Here is an 18,296-nt window from a genome sequence, read left to right on the forward strand (position 1 = left end):
GAAGGAACCTTTCCTTTAAACATTCACCCAAGCACCAGTAGCCGGGGTGCAAAGAGGAGTTGTTTTTCAGTGCCAATGACCTCCAAGGCAGCTTGAACTCCTTCATAGGTGGCCAAGATTTCCCTCTCTATGAGAGTCTAGTTGGCTTCAGACCCCCTGTAACTTCAGCTCCAGAATCCTAGTGATCAGCCTTGAGTCTCCCCAGGCACCTTCTGCCACAGGCTTCAGGACAAGCCATTGTTCCCAGTTGCAGAGTAAAGCACATTCTTCATCTCTGGTCCTGTCCTGCCTGGGCCAAGGGCTACTGCATGAGAAATACGCTTGTTCTGGCAAAGGCTTGTTGCTGTTCAGGGCCCAACTGAAAATCGTTCTTGTGGGTAACCAGGAAGAGAGGGCTCATAATCTGGCTGTCTCTTAGGCAGGTCTCTCAGTCTCCCACTTTGACTTTGCTTTTCTTGATGGCGAAGCCGGCTTCCAGCAGAATCTGGATGATCTTCTCTTCTTTCTCAAATACTTCCATTGAAGTTAAAAAACTTCCAGTTTTTCACGAATGGAAAGGGACTGCTGGGATACATTCCTTGAGCTTTATTGTACCATCAGCCTCATTACATGGTTGAGACAATAAAAGATGGCAATAGCTCACATCCTGCCAGCAGCAGCCAAAGATTTCTTTGTTACTTTTCAGCCAATAGCATATTGCTAAAGCTTACAGACAATTGTTCTAGCCAGTGACTAAAAGAACACCTACACATGCTTCACACAATGCTTGCTTGTCTGCTTTCTATTAACAATACACAACACTTCATTATTAAGCTTAAAACCTCCTACTATCTTGCCAAGCACATTTTTCTGCAGTCTTAAGGTATTTCTTAGCCAAGTCTAAAACTCAAGCTACTGTTTCAAGTCCTTTCTTGCTGTACTATTGTAACTTTTTCTGCTTTCGGACTTTGCAGCTGTAGCTAGTTCTAAGTTCTCTGTTCTTTCTGTTTCTAAAGACTGCTTTTACAGCTTTCTGAGTATCTTCTTACCTTTAGTATTTCCCACATTTTCCCCATTTGGTACAACCACAAATAAACTCTCTTAACTTTGTCACTTATTCATGACCTTGTGTTACATAGCTCTTCTATAATACATATTTATTTTTGCTTGTTTGAATCACTTCTCTTGCTTGCTTTAAGCATTGCTATTTTACACCACAGCAATTTTAATGGTGTAAAAGATCTGGTCTGTTAAATGAATATAATTAAAATCTGGTAGTAATCTGTTGTAATAAGTCTTGTCTGTTCCAAGGTCTTAATTCAAAGCCTTCCTCTATGTCTGTACTTGCATCCACTATCTCTGTAAGATTTTGAGAACTTTCTGTGATTCTATTTCCTACATATCTCTCTTGTATGATAAAAACTTCTTTGATAGTTCTGTTGCACACACTGAAGTATACAAGGTACTAGTATCACCATTAAAATAACCAACACATATAAACCTATTTTACAAAGTTCCCTTAACCAAGGTGCAAAGCTTCATCCTTTGAACAAATCGTCTAACCATAATCCACTGTCTTCTTTGATTTGAACTGTTAGATCTTTCAGCTTTTGTATGATTTTGAATTGGACAGGCATATGGTGTCTGAGCCTGCTGCCTTGGCTAAGGTCACCAAGACATTTGTTTTTGGTTGTTCCACAGGCAAATCTGCACTGCAAGAAGCAAGCAAAGCTAGCTAGCACAAGTGTAACACTTGATTTAGTGCCATACTTTTCATTAACTAGTTTTTGGCAAAAGATTTTCCCATATATTTCAACTCACAAATTCTGCTTTCTTCCTTCCCAAAGTTTCCTGAAGTCTAAACAACTGTGTTAAAAATGAGTACTTTCACCTTTAAAAATCCAGTGAGGAGATCCACTCAATGGAAACCACTCTTTTGTCAAAAGAATGTCCGAAACCAACAATTCACACATTTATCACTGACGTAAAATCAAAGTTTGCAGGTTCCACAAGTGATCAAGGTACGATAGGCGTGATCCGTAGAGTCTCCCTGTTTGGCTCACATCTGCATACTTGTTTCTCCGCTTTTGGACTCGTCAGCGTCTTCCTGTGTGCGATATGGTTTGACGTTCTTCGCTGGAACCCACTTAGGTCCTGGATCTGTAGAGACACAAGCATACCTCTTGCCCCAACTTATTTGTTGGAAAGGACCTTCAATTTGTCCTGTCTCGGGACTTCTAATTTAAACAGGGATTTTCTTTCAGTTTCACCTGTGTGTTATTTGAAAAATGTGTAAAAGTTGGTGGATTGAATTCTGCAAAAGAGCTTTTCAAAAAGTTGAGAAATTATAAAGCTTTTCTCAGTCTCATCTGTGGTGTCACCTCTACTCCCCCCTTCTGTTGATGAACTAGAATGCCTTGCGTGATGTGTCCTTTCAATAATTGCTTGACCTGTGGGGGAGGGAGCAATACTAAAGGTGTGACAAACACCCCAATCAATTAAAAATGTGGCCACTTTTTGGGATATATATGCAAGGCCATTGTCTGTTTTTACTTCTTGGGGCAGAGCCAGTGAAGCAAATGCTTGCAAAAAATGTTGACAGGCATGATTACCCATTTCCTCTTGTGTGGACAGAAGCGAAGACTACACCTGAGAACGTGTCCACTGACACATGGATGTTTTTAAATTTCCCAAAGGAAGGGTACTTATTGATATCTGTTTGATATAATTGCAGTCTTTGCAAACCCTGTTGGTTGACAGCTCCTTTAGAAACAAGGGGTTGCCTAAGCTGACAATCAGGGCAAGTACTAATGATAGCTTTAGAATGGTGGCTTTTGACGTGGTCCCCATCAAAGGCCTGCTTCTAGTTTTTCTCCCCAGTGGGACAGTATGTCTCTTCCCCATATGGTGAGAGGATTCTGAACAACGAAGGGATGTACTGTCTGTCTTCCCTTCAGGACCTGTAATGGTAATCATGGATTCACTTTGCAGACACACAGTGGCACCTCAGATCCATGTGAAGGCATCCATAGGTGCAACAAAATTCCAATCACTCAGCCAAAATATGTGAGAAATCACAGTGACATCTGCAGCAGTGTCTGGTATGCTTGTGATGTAAACTGTTCTACCAAGGTGAGTCAGGCTCCAAGTCAACTCTGGTTGGTTACAGCCTATACATTCCACCCAAAAGCCATCAGAACCTGGGGGTAGGGTTCCAAAACCGCACAGTTAGAAATGAAGTCCCTTGATAGGTATTTTGTTTGGGTGTATCCAAAGGTAAAACAAATGCAATAGCTATAGGTGTTTTTGGCTGAATTGCCATAGGAACACTAAATGCAAGAGCTAAAGTTGCTAGCTCTTAGGCTAAACCACAGCTGGAAGAACTGAAAGTCCAAAAATTCTGTTGCTGTCCTTGCCTATAATTAAGAAGTCTTGTCTGTTGGAAAAGACAGTAGTTCCTGTAGGGATACCTTCATAACAAAAGTCCTTTAAAAGACATAATAATTTTAAAGTTGCCGACTCAAACCTTGCCCCTGGGGGTAGTGAAATGGGGCCACTTGAGGGATCGGTGGCTGAGGCACAAATAATATTTGATTTGGGCTCCTTCTAGGTAAAGCCAAGGTAACTAAATTTTCTGGCAACTGGAATGCTGCTACTTGTGTCGCCACACAGTGGCCTACGCTCTTTGTTGAGTTTAACAGTAAAGGATTACCATCAATGTCAAACTGAGAATGACAGTGCTTCACCAAATGTTTCCCTTTCCAACATTGAGGGCAAACAGTAGATGGCTTAGGTTGTGCTGCTGTTGTAGAACAATTCTTTTTCATGTGACCAGGCTTTCCATGATTAAAACATACCCCTGTAGATGAGTCCAACTGCACAGCCACAAGAGTTTTTTCCATAATTTTTGTTTGTGCCTCAAGGACCTTTTCAAGTTTATCTCCCAGCTTATCTCCCACTTTATCTCCCAGATTTTCTCCCAACAAATCTTGATATTTTACAATCTGCTCCCAAGAGCATTAGCTTGTACCATAGCAAGGTGCTGCAGGTTGTTAATCTTACTGCAAGCTGAAAGCATTTAAGGAATAGTCGGAGGCTGGTCAGGCAAAGCTAAAATAACTTTCCTGCTTTCCTTGTTTGCATTAGTAAAAGCAAGGCTTTTAAGAATGTAGGGGGTGCCTGCTAATCTGGGCACTGTGTTTCAACAGCTTGTGTTAGTCAATCTAAAAAGGCACCATAGGTCTCAGTCTTGCTTTGCATTATTGTAGAGTAAGCATTCACGTGAGTACCTGCTGGTTCAACAGTGAGCAATGCTTTTCTTGCAGCATTCTTAATATTTGTGAGCACAGGCCTAGGCAGTAAAGCTGCCTAACTGTCTGGTCTTTGGGCTTATCATATGGATATTCTCCAGCTAATTGAGCAATAGTAAAATGAGCATGAGGACCATTCACATACTTTTCAATTAACCTGTTGAGAAGCTTTTCCCACTCCAAATCCCATAAAACTGTGAATTTGATAAAATCATAGAAGCCATGTTATGACAATCCACTGGAACAAGGTCATAAGAATTAAAAATACTTTTCACGACATCATTAAAATAAGGAAAAGCCAACCCACTGTCATTAATTGCTTGTTAAGTTATTTGATATCATGATGTGACAGGGTCTTATACTGAGGGTTATGATTATTTCTACCATGCCTCACAAGCATGACCAGGAGTTGACCATTTAAAGAATCAAAATCCTTGTCTTGACTAAAATTCCATGTGATAGCAGCCCAATCAGTTAAGCATAGTGAATTAGTTTCTGAATTGGTACCTGGAGCGTTCCCATTTTTTTCAAAAACCAAGGAAACCTTTGGGTTGTGTTGAAACAAATCAGGATTCTGTGTTAAATTTGTGAGACCAGAGTTAGGTAAAACAAGACCACCATCTCAGTTATTTCCAGTGTGTGGTATTTGTGCAGCCTGAGACATCTGGGGTGTGGATGCAGGCTGAAACATTTGCAGGCTGTCTGACCAAGCTCAGGATTAGAAAAATTTTGAAAACTTCCTGTATTATCAACAGTGGATACCCTTTCCCCCTCCTTCTGAAAAGCAGCAGCATAGGAAGTGTTAGTGAAACAGTATTCAGGAAGGACAGCCTCTCCCGGAATGGTGCCAGCTGTTCCAGGAGTGGGAGGGCAAGGCCCAGGAGTGAGAATGTTCCAAGCCACTCCTGTGCTGGAGAAGGTGGTGGAGAGCTGTGTTGGTACCATGGCAACCGCGGAGGATTGGCAAAATGCCTGGGTGGCAGCAAGCTGCCAGGGGTAGCTCAGGGGATCTGAAGCAGCCATGGCACTGAAGGGAGGGGTGCAAAAGATGGTAAAAAGTCCATTGCTTCTTGCTGCAAGCTGCTCAGGGGGGTGTCCTCTGCCTTGAGACCTGCCACCCCCAGTCAGAAATCTGCTCATGGCAGGGGAACTCCCCAAACCATGGGATGCTGCCTGCACTGTGGCAAGTCCATGCCAAAGCCCATCTCCAGGCAGGTGCTGCCAGCCACTGCTGCCTGCAGCAAAGAGGCTGAAGCCCCCTCAGCTGCAAAACATGGCCCAGGCAGTGTGGGAAGCCCTGGACATGCTGCAGCCTCTGGCTGGAAGGCAGTCTCAGCAGTCGCGAGGAAGGATGAGGAGAAACCCAAAGAACCAGGCTGTGGGATTGTGTGTGCACCCGGTGAGCTGATCTGGAAAACAGCAGGCGGAGGCGGTGCAAACAGGCATGTTGGTCATTCCGCCAGGGCTATGGCTCATGGAACCTGTGGGGGAATAGGAGGGAGCATGCCAAAAGTGGATGAGGAGGGTTTGGAAGTGCCAGCGGAGTCAGAGACAGGGTCAGGCTGCCCTAGCTGGGCAGAGGGATCAGGCAAGGAGAGCCCCGACACAGAGACAGTGATGCGATCAGTTAGAGACCCAGAAATAAGAACAGAGGGACGTGATATGGAGACAAGGAATGTGGGTTGGGACATGGTGGGGGCTGGGTTAGGGCTAGGGCACTTCCATTGCCGTGTTCCCCCACCCAATGATGTCATTTGATGTCATTGATGTACTGCAGAGGTTCTGGACCTTCACCCTTTTCCAGTGTAGCCTGGATCAGTCCATGGCAGATGGTGGGGCTGTGTTTCCACCCCTGGGGCAGCCGGTTCCAGGTGTATCCAGGCCCCTCCAGATGAAAGCAAACTAAAGCCTGCCTTCTGCTGCCAGAGAAATGGAGAAAAATGCATTGGCAATGTCAATAGTGGACCACCACTTTGCTGTCTTGGACTCCAGCTCATACTGGAGTTCCAGCATGTCCAGCACAGCAGCGCACAGCGGTGGAGTCACTTCATTCAAGGCACGATAGTCCACAGTCAGTCTCATTTCTCTGTCAGACTTGGTGAGTGGGCCTCACTGATGACCCCTTGGCTCTCCAGTTCACAGATCATTTTGTGGATGGGGAATCACATCATCTTGATTTGTCCAATACTGCCAGCGGTGCACCATCAAGGTGGCAATTGGTACTCATTGCTCTTCCACCTTCAGAAGTCCTACTGCAGATGGGTTTTCTTATAGTCTAGGCAAGGTGTTCAATTGCTTCATGTCCTCTGCCATTGGAGTCCTGGATGCTGAGAATTTTAGACTTTCTGTGCTGACAGACTCTGACTCCCAGGAGAGTACTGCATTTGACCTGAGGCCATGGAGAAGGCTTCAAAATTGATTGATAATACTGGGATTACAGCTGTGTGGTTTGATTAGAAGTGTGTAATGTCACTGGGTGGAAAACTTAAGAGTTTAAGGTTTTAGAATATAGTAATATAGGTAGAGCAAGATGGAAGTTTTAGGGCCTTGGCTGGTTGTTCTTCTTCACCTGCTTTATGGGTTTGGGCAGTATTTTGTAATTGACAGAAAAGTCCACATTGTGGACTTCAAGGGATTAGTTATTGGGTTAAAAGTGAAAATAATTTGTGTGGAATTTCTTAATTGGATAGTTTAAACTTAAAAGACCTTGTAACGAAAGACAGTGAACCATTTTGTAGCTTGTTAGTAGAATGCTGTAGAATTTGCGATTTGTAATATAGATAAGAAATAATAAACATCTAAGCCTGAACATGAAATACTGTGTCAAGTGCTTTCACTCCCGACCTTGACAGAGGCAGGAAAAAGAAGCCAAAAACTGGCACTCTGCCTCTACAGCAGCTATTCCAAAAGCTCACTTGAGTCGCTTTATGTCTTTGTAATAGCCGTTCCAGAGGAAGTCTTTGCCCAGAATACACAAGGTTGGGAGGCTCGGCGGGTCCGTGGTTTCGCCGTTGCCGCTCCCAGGAGTGACTCAGAGGAGGAAAATGCATCTTTGTCTACTAGGGGGCAGAGCTGGGGGGTCCATCCTCACAAGAGCAGATGGCGGTATGTACCCCTGGATCCTGACTTTTGAGTTTTCCATCTAGGGTACTGGCCCCAGCTGAGGTCTTCTTACTTAGGGTGAGGGACAACTGAGGTTTTCAGCATCTCTGCTGGCTTTGGACCTTGCCCCTGATGTCTAGACACTACTTTGATCTCTAAATTCCATATTGGCTTGCTGGTTTAGGGGTTTATTACCTGCGGTTGGTGGGGGGCTTGCCCCATTGCATCTTGGCTCTAAACTTATTTGCATATCAACTCCTGGTCTCCTCCCCTCAACCATCTGCGGGGGAGGATGCCATCCTCCCACCTGGCCACAAGCAGGGTGATACTGATGCAATAGAGTAAATTCTCAACAATAGATGGTTAAGGACTAGTACTTAACAGGTGATTACAACATACAGCTAAGAAAGCACTCCCCTCTGCCAGAACTGGTTAAACTCGTAATTGTACAACCTTCAGAAAAAAAATGGGTAACCGTTTTTTTGTACATAACAAGGAGAGTTCTCCAGGTACAGGAGAAATTACTTTTGCTTCCTTCATGGCTACAGAGCAGAATGTCTGTGCTGGTTCTAGCATCAAGAGCAACTGTGATTTCTGCACCCCAAAGAGCAGAATTTCTCCTTGCAATAATTAACTGTTGGCAAAACCACATGTCTGCAACCTTTTTTCTGCTTCTCCATGTAATTGAGCAAGCCATATGTGTTGGGAAAAGAGCATGTGGGAAGATGTGTATTGCTGCTGCTCTTAATGTCTGTGTCACCAATGCTTCAGTTCAAATGAGGAGTATCAGAGGAGGATCTGATACAATAGGCTGGCCATACGGAGTTTGAGAAAAATACTATACTGCCCATTTTGGCACTTTTCAGCATAGATGCTTACTACACAGATTTTGCATTTGCACATTTTGCATTCTTGCTTAAGAGCAACTGAAATTAATACTTGTTTTTTTTGAATGACGGAGGCTGCACACAATACTTCCCTTTATTACCTAAAAATTCAGCAGTTATTCACTGCCTGTTTTTGTCCACAAGAAAGGGAAAATGTATTCCTCTGGCTGTTTCAATTCTGCTTCAGTTTCTCTGCCAGTTTTTGTGGGAAAGACATTCTGTGCTGTTTTTGTGAGCTAGCAAAGGCCTCCTGAAGAAAAGGAGAAGCCCCATATCTCTCCTGAAGGAAGACCAAGGTTGTCACCATGGAGACAGAGTGGAGGAGAGAAAGTTAAGAGATATGGACTCTGGCTAGCTTACAGAGTGACGTGGCTCCCCAATAACCTACTGGGAACTTTGTTTCTCTTATATGACCAATGGACATTGAATGTGTATGCTGGATGGGTGTAAGTGTCTTGAAAAGTATAAAAGCAACGTTGCAAATAATAAATCTCTCTCTTGCACCTTTTGATGGAGTCATGTTCTTTTGTACCGTGTCGTACTCTATTGTGACAGGTTTTTCTTTTGGGATCTGCACAAACAAGTTCATAATGGCAGAGAAGATAAATGGGAGACAGCTATCCTGACACAGGCAGTCTTTGGTAATGCTATGCTGCAGTGTAAGCTGTTGATGGTATCCAGGGATCAGAAATGAGCAACTCTTGGCTTTTTGGTGAGTTAGGACAGTTACAGATAAGCTGCAGTTCTGGCAATACCAACACTTGCTGTTCTTTCTTTCTAGTCTTGTAAACTATGTGTGCTTGTAACTATAGATCTTTCCTTAAACTTTCCTGTTCTTTTGTTGGTTGGGAGTTTTTTTCTGTTTCACTTGTTTTTGAGGCCATATGCTTTTGAAAAGTTTTCCTGGATGGGTAAGTTTTTGTGAACTGTGGGGATTGTTGACATGAAAGTCTACTAATATGTGAAAGCTATTATGAGCTCCGATTGTGAATTTTGTCTGAATAGTGCTCACCAGGAAAGTGTGAATCTATCTTAAGGAAACAAAGACTCATAAGTAGAAACTGTACTTAATAATCAGGAGATGAAGCCATGAAACATAGCCTTTTCTATTGTGGCTGTGAATCTAAACTGATCAGCAGCTGAAATGAGACCCTTGTTCCCTTGTATTGAAAGCTTCAATCAATGCTATATACTGAGCTTCTAACTGCAACAGCCAAATTTGTAATTTCCCCAGTTACTTATCTCTCTTTTCTAGTGGTTCTTGGTCTTTTCTTTCCCCTTAATTTTTTTTTTTTTTCTCTCCTTCCCCCCATGTCCACACCTTACATTACCGGAGGCTATGAGCTGAAGGGAGATACTGAGGCAGGTATTGGTGTCTGTCTAAAAGTGCAGGATGCAGTTTTGAAGCTTTTCACTCTCTCCTTGCTTGGGTGATTCTTCAGTTAATTTTCTGATGTTATTTAACTCAAGGTGTAGTGCTGAAGCATGAAATCATTAGTCATAAGCAGAATCCTGACATCCTTCTCATGCTTCAGATGATAAAGCCTCTTCTTCCTTAGAGAGCTAGAAGCTCTGTCAAAAACTGACTAGTGTTTGTGCAACAAGAGGCAATGTACCGTGTCTTTATTCCTCCAAGTGCCCAAGAAAACTGGCAAGACCCTTATGTGATGCTTATCTCATGTTTCTTAGGAGTGAAAAAGGAGAACTTCGTAGTTTTCGTTGCTTTGGAATACTGCCAAAGCATATTGCAGGTGCTCCTCTGAACAAAACATGTATATGAGTGTCTTACTGCTGCCTCTGAAAAGAGTGTTGCAGAGGTCACCCTTGCTACCATGGTGGTACAATATGTTTTTCAGAACACTGTTAACCCATGTCATAGAGGAGATGAGTGCAGAGATCCCATAAAGAGGCTTGTGCTGTTTAAACCCTGTAGTGCACAGACCAAGTGCCGAGAAGTGATCTCTTACTGCCTCTCTGATGCATCTTAGAGCTTCCCTGAGCCTTCTGGTGTTGTCTTGACCCCAGTACTTCTCGCTTTGCTATTTTTTGCATTTTAATTTTCTTTCCTTCCCTGTATGGAAATTGGAAAAATTTATATCAAAAGATCTATAAAGCCACTCGTGGTTTCTGAGTGCTTTGACTTTCTGCTATTGCTCAGTTCTCAAGGCTGGCTTGCGCTGCCCCTGACCTTATGTCACAGGACAGGTAGGTGGTCTTTGAAAATGTTTGCAGAACTGAAGCTCCTTTTCCTTTGTAGATAGATCAATATGTTTGCCCTTTTTTTTTAGGAACTGGGAGTTACAAGTGTATTACCTTTAGGTGTGATGCAGTTACTACCTAATTTCCTGCTAAAGTGCTGTAATAAAGAATACAATTATCATCATGCTTATTTTGAGAAACTAGGAAAATGGTAGATCTCAATTAATGATGTCTAGTAAAGATTCATTTTCAATGGCCTAATGTGGGAATCCACAAAATCAGAGGGTTTTGGGAAAGCTGCAAAAGGCAGGCCTCAGAGACAGCAGAACTGTGATTAGAGCTAAGCAATAGCCATGAGATAGGTCAGCAGAAGAATTACTTAAAAAGTAGAAAAGCAATGATGAGTAGAACAATGGTCCATATATTAACGCTTGTCTAGGATAACTTCCTAAGCTGTAGAAAAGTTTATCTAGCAAGATATTAGGAAGTTTGAAGCTTAATAATGGAGCTCTGTGCATTGTTTTTTAAGGCTTACAAGCAGGCATTGTATTCAAAATAAACAAGCATTGTTTTAACTAAAGGTACGTGTGCTTATAGCGGTTGGATGGAACCACTGTCAATATGCTTCTGCTTTGTGTGATTGGTCAAAAAAAGTTATAAAGTAAGTTGTAACATTAAGTTCTTTGTATGCTGTTTGGGATGTGAGCTGCTGGCATCTTCCCATTGTCATAACCATGTCATGAGACTGATGCTGAAAAATAAAACAGCTCAAGGCACGTTCCACAGCAGTCCCGTCCCGTTCGTGGTTTGTACATAGCCCCCGGCTGGTGATAGCCTAATAGCATAGAGTAACTTTAAAGAGGTCAGGACCTGCTTGAGGCTGCCAGAGCAGCATAAAAGAGATGTGAAAAGACTTCAGAATTTCTTTACTATATACTTTTCTTATATAATCCCATCTTGACCCCTTTTTCCTTAGATCACTTCAGTCCCTATCCAGACAAGTGCAGTGTTTCTGAAATGGTTCCAGTGGCTTAATAAGGTAAGCGTAATAGAGACCATAGGCATCCAGGCTGAAGGCAATGCTTTATGATGTTGCTAATAAAAAACATGAGAGAGGGACTGAGAGGCAGGAATAGTTCCTGTTGCAGTTTGAGCTCTCAGCTGAAGCTGATACTCTCTTGGGCTTAGTTAGGGGCTACATTTTTTTGTTAGTCAGAAGTTTCCAAATAATCCAGTAAGTTTTTTGGTCTTAAGTGTTTGTTTCAAAGACAAACACTTTAAACTGATAATCTTCCCTTAAAACACTATTATATATTTCTTTTCAGTAGCAGCAAAATAAATGCTTAGGAAGAGGCCTGGACCTTACAGAAAACCTTTCAAATGGAGGAGGTGGTGAATGCCAGAAATGATGCAGCTGATGACTTTGTCATTGCTTTGAGTCACAACCTGTGATTATGAAACAGCTACTTTGACCTCAGTTGTGGAATAATTGATAAATCCACAAATGTGTGTTTTCACCATGGGAGTGGAAATTGAACCCCTAAAATCAATTGGCCATAGCAGGATGGAAATCTTTTAATCATTACTGTCTCGTCTTCTATTGGTTGTGCCTAAAATACCATGGCTGAGCAAAGAAATATACAAGCCTTTTTCATGTGATGCCTTTCCATCTTGGCCCTGGGCCCATAGTTCACTGGATTTTGTAATTAATCAGCAATACATAGTTTGATTCTTGTAGGTTCCACTGGAATTTATACATGTGCTAAGTATATCACAGGTATCATATCATATCATCATATCAATTTGTTCTCACTGGTCTTTTTATACATTTAAGAAGTTAACACTCCAGATAGATTCTAAGTGAGTTTTATCAAAATCTTGTTGGATGTAACTCCAACAAGACTGCTTATCTATTCTGTGACTGCAGTGGATAACTGTGTTATCCACTGCAGTCACAGAATAGATAAGCTTGAAAAGGGTTCTGAAAATCCCATTAGCTCTTACTCATTTCTTTCACACTTACTGTTCAAAATGTGCCCTGTGGGCCCATTGAAAGTCATGTGACCATATATCTGCAGGAATGAGAACAGGTGAATAAAGACTGCAAATATTTAATAATTTTCAATTACAGGTGATAGAGAGATTATTAAAAGCTTTTTTTTTTTTAATTCACATTACATTGGAGGACTTCATTTTTCATTATCTTGTTATGTGTCAGTTAATCTCTGGAGGAAAAATGACTCCCAATGTAGGATTAATTGATATGGAGTTTCATACTTTCACCCACTTCCGGCCTGCACTTTCAGAAGCATGGGAGCAGAGGTTAATCCGTGTTACAGGGAGCAATTTGATGATTGGACCCAGTAAGGATATCGATGGTAACTAGTGTATGCTCTTGCAATGTCTGACATTTATTCATCTAAAGCCATCAAAGCTCTGATAATAGAAAACTAAATGCTAATTTTCAATTCTGATCCTTTAAATTATGCTGATGCATCATCATATAGGGGTGTTTGTGAGGTGTAATTTAATTGTATTTTTTCCACCGACAGATTATACAATAAGTAAATTAAAATTAAAGCATTGAGTTGAAGATGTCTTTACCATCATTAACAAAATGATTGTGCAGTTTACAATTGGTTTTTTTTTTTCCGTAATGCTGGCAGTACCTAGCATTTTGTTTATCAATTTCAGTTTATATTATTCATAAACTGAGAGAAATGCATTATTTAATAATATATTCTTTCATGCGCTGTTCTCTAATTTCCTGACCTAATCCCTGTGAAACCCTATTAGTTGTGCTCTCAATGAATATTTATCTCATATTCACTTGATTTTGGCCTTCGTCCTAGTTATAAAGGTTCCTGTAGTAGCGTGTGTAGAAACAGGATGTGACAAATGTGGTGCCATATCCTTCACTTAGCTACCCTACTTAAAATACCCACTCCACAGCTGACGGTGTTAGATCTGCATTCTGTAGCAATGCAAAAGTACACCTGAAGTCAAAAGTGACCAGATATTCCTGTGAAAGGGCTGTGGCAACCTCCTGTCAAGAGTCACAGATGTCATTAGATTAGTGAAAGCTGAGCCTCAAAGTGATGCTAACCATCAAATCCTGAATTTCACTACTTATGAAAATCAATCTCTTGCTCCTGCTTTCTGTATTTTTAGGACCATGAGATTCTGGCTTTAAGATATAAAGAAAGATGAGGTCAAAGGAACAGCAGCAGTGGAGATTTAGATTGGATATTAGGAAAAATTTTTTCACCACAAGGGTTGTCAAGCACTGAAGTAGGCTGCCCAGGAATGCAGTGGAGTCACCATCTCTGGGGGAATTTAAAAGACCTGTAAATGGGGTGCTTAGGGATGTGGTTTACTGGTAGATTACAGCTGGACTCAATAATCTTAAGGCTCTTTTCCAACATAAATGATTCTGTGAAAAGAAGTCTGAAATAGCGTAACTTGTTCTTTTCTTGGCCATGTTTTTTGGTGTCCCATGTTCTTGGAGTCATCTGTGCTCTTCTCATGTGCTGTTTTGGAAGACTCTTTAGTGTGACAGAGATACATTCATGAAGGAACTATTATTGAAGGAATGTGGCATTCTGAGGATCTTTGAGTACTTTTAAAGAGAAGCTGGACTGGTGTCACATTCAGTAGGATCTCCCCTAAGCCTTCCACCATGCATCAGCAGAGGTTATAGGGAATGACGTCTCTCATTGCTGTTAACACACACATTCATAATTTTGTGATGCCAAGTGTAAATGGAACATGTCAAGGCTGAAGTCTAAAAGGTCATTTTTTGGCTTTGGTTTCTGCAGTGTGCACACACAGCATCCTTCAGTTATGTTACTGCACAGAATCATGTTTAAGATTGCTTCAGTGCTCTCTCTGAAATGATAAATATAAAAGAAATAAAGTTCAAAAGACACAATTGGAAGCTGTGAGCTTTCTTGCATGTCTCGTAGGATGTCTCCTGAAAAGTTACATTTCTATTTCAGTCCAGTGGCTATTGTAACAGTGTGTTTTCCTCTTTTTAGTTTGACTTCTTTCTTTAGTGACTGTATCATTTACTTTAGGACACGGATTACTTTATGGACTTTGCATTTTGACTTTGTTTTAATTTTCTGATTTTATGTGATGCAGAAATTTAAAGTGCACAAAAGATGCCTAATACTTGGATGAAAACTTACTGCCAGAACTCTCACTCTTTGTCCTTTGGTCTCTCTCCCTACTCCATCAATGTGCACTTGGTCCAGAGCTAACCCCATTCTTTGGAAAGGAAAGTAGAAGACAGCTGAGCTGAGATGCTTCTTAGAGCAATTATGAACCAGCTGCAGAAATCTCCACTGACGGGTGAGTTCAATAGGGAGTGCCAGCAGCTCAAGTTTGACTGTTCTCTTAATTTGGTCAGGCAGGAGCTCTGTGGTCTTTTTCTCACCCAGCACGGAGGGAATGTTTTCTTAAACAAGACTCTGAGAGTCCATTGACTTTCAGTTGAGAATGAAGGTGATAAATTTTATTGCACAGAAAAATGTTTTATGCTTGAGTTTTCTGGCATCAGTTCCTGTGACTTTTGAGAATAGATAATAACTCATTCTAGAGCTTATTTAATGCTGATGAAAGTGCTGGATTTTAAAGAACTTTTGTATGGTCAGGTTGTTCCACAATTGTCTGTTATAGGGTTGTGTATTAATCTGAAGAGCACTGGCTGCTCTCTACAGGTGTTTGAATTAAATTCTGTATTGTTATGGAGTAATACTGTGTGAAAAGTTGATGATCCAAGTTAGAATAATAAACCAGGGCTGAGATCTTGGATCTCTTGAATGTGTGGCTTGTCATTGACTGCACTGGGGACATGATTTCTTCATTTTGCCATGGGATATTTGGCATAGTTACATTGTTAAAATGAGAAACAACTTTTGATGTGATTGAAGTGACTTGGAGCGCTGAGATCTATGGAAAGATACCTCTTTCTGTCTTAGGGTGATACAAAGTGAATTTCTATTGTTTCAAGCTAAGCAAGTACCTTTTGTCCAAGTTCTGTAAATACTCTTATTGTGCTTACTCCAGGTTTACTGTGACTAGTAATTCTTCTCATCTTCAGTGCTAACTGGTTTTAAAAATGGTATTGTTTTATTGTGCCTGTGTGCATCATCCAAGGAAATGGGCAGACATTTGACTGAGATGTGGAATTTTTTTCCCTTTCTGAATAATTTAAATTCCTTAATTGAAGCACTGTTTTGTTTTCTTTTTTTCTTGAGGCAAGTAAATCAGCTGCTCAAGAAAGAATGGTACCACTTAATGTAGAATGCCATCATTAAAGTGTTCTTCAGGCCTGGCATTTAAATTTGCAAGGAAATCCATTCCCTAAAGGAATAAATAGGGCAGGATTGGTGCCAAAGAGTCAGGGTGAGTTAGTCACCAGAAAAATCTTTTATTCATGGAATTAATAAATAAGGGAGAACTGAAAAAGACGTGCTGCTGGGTTTTGTCACAAAAATGAAATAAAAGATATTGCAAACCCGGCTTTCTGACATAATGCTACTTCCAGTTTAAAGGTACGGTTTAAAATCGAATACAAAAATTGCTAATTTGTCGCTATAGAGCACGGCACAGCACAAAGTACTACGACTCCATCAGAAGGGTGCAAGAGAGATTTATTATAGCAACATATTGCTTTTATACTTTTTCAAGATATTTACATTCACTTAACATACGCATTCACTGCCCATTGGTTATAGGAAAGAAACAAAGTTCTCAGTACGTGATCAGGGAGCCACATCATTCTATGAGTCAGCCAGAGTCTGTATCTCTTAACTTTCTCTCCTTCATCACGTCTCCATGGTGATAACCTTGATGTCTTCCTCAGGAGAGATACGGGGCTCTCCTTTATCTTCAGGAGGCCTTTGCTGGCTCACAAGAACAGCACAGAATGTCTTTCCTACACGAATCAGTTTTGATCTCTTTTGAATTTGTTTGTGCCTTCTATGGGTGTTTTTAGATCTGAAGGCTTCCTTTATGAGAATATCCATGGACAGCTCTCTTCCATGCAGAAAGCTTGGCCTACAGAGTCCTGTTTACCAGAAGCTTGTCTCCTGCCACTTTCCCTGGCTTGCTGGAGCATACAGAGTACTGGTGGTGTCCCAAACAAATAGGAATTTGGGCAGGCAGGATGCTTTGGAGGTGCAGACAGCCCTCCTTCTCCCTATCCTTTACTAATTATAGTTAAGAAATTTGTGCCTTTTGGCTTTAGAAACTGAACTGTTAAAAGAGAAGTCTGCATTTTTAAATAAACCTCAGCCCTGAATGTGACACTTTATTTTTTGCTTGTTTATTATTTGGCTTTGCCTAAAAAGCTTCTCTCTAGATACTGTCTATTTTAGTTTCTGTGGCCTGACCAAGCTCATTCTGAGTAGTTGAAGAGAACAAGAGCAAAAGGATCTTTTCTTTCTTTATGGAAACATAGAGAAAAAGCACTCCTTTTTCCCTGTTTAAAAAACCCACCCAAGTGTAACCACTAAAATCAATAAAGGCTTTGTTATGGGAGTGCTTTAAAAGCAGTTCACTAAGATGGAAGCCTCTGAAGTGTCCTTTTTGGGCCAGGACATACAGGGATAGTAAGAATGAGCCTTTGCACCCACACATAGCATTACATGAGGGTGGTTTGTTCTCTGAATGCTTTAGGTGAGCTCTTTGAGAAGATCAGAGAATCTCATAGCATTCACTCAAGTGTCCAAACTCTGACTTCTCTTTCATGTGAGACATGAGTAACTGTTACCTAATTCCTGTCATGTAAAGGGGTTTTCAGGAAGAAAAGAATCACATCTAGACTCTATTCTAACATGAAAGATTTCTAGGTCCACAGATTTGTACTTGGAAGGAAGCTTTAATACTTTTCAGCAACATCCCTGACCCTCTTTATTTTTCATTATGCCATAGTACATGTAATGTTTTTTTCCTGGAATACATATACCATGAGTTTGTTAGCATAACAGTAGTTACGGAATGTCATACATGGTATGCATGATGGTATATTGATGTTTATTCTGTCCTTCCAATCTTACCCTAACAATTTGGAATTGGAAAAAAAATTGTACAGTTACACTTTTATCCCCTAGACAATGGCACTAGTATAGCATATGACCTCCTAACTATTCTGAATTAGCTTCACTTGAATTTAACAAAATCATCTCTGCTGTTTTGTAAATACAGCAGGGCAGTGAATCTGCTCTGGTCTGTGCTTGCTGAGTGTCTACCCAGGCTCCAGCCCATACTCATAATGGCTTGATTTTCTTGTTGTAGCAGTTTGACCAGATATAATTACAGTGCCATCAAAAGACTGTGTTCTCATTTTAAGTGAACAGGACATGAATTAGGACCTAAAACTATAACTTAGGATAGCTAGAATCCAAATGCAGTACCCCTGTGTAATTAAGGTATCTTTGTATTCCTGCAGAAAGGATTGTGTTCACAATGAATTTATATTATGTTACTGTTACCACAGCAGTGGAAGTGAAATGCCGTCTGGGTTATCTACTGCAGTCACAGAATAGATAAGCTGTATTTTAGTGTCAAAATGTGAATCAGTCTTGCGGTCTGGCCTGTTGTAAGAAGGTTCTACCACTGGTACCTTGCTCTGCTAAGTACCACTTAAATGGGTAGGGACTGGTCATGTGGCCAGTCCCTAGATTAGGTCCAGCATGTGGCTCATTTTCAGCTGTGAAAATTAGGCCAGGAGTTGGACTTCAATGATCCTTATGGGTGCCATCCAGTTCAGGATATTCTCTGATTCTGTGACTTCGGATTTTTTGGCTCAAGG

This window comes from Haemorhous mexicanus, chromosome 7 (assembly GCF_027477595.1).
Source record: "Haemorhous mexicanus isolate bHaeMex1 chromosome 7, bHaeMex1.pri, whole genome shotgun sequence".
NCBI lineage: Eukaryota > Metazoa > Chordata > Aves > Passeriformes > Fringillidae > Haemorhous > Haemorhous mexicanus.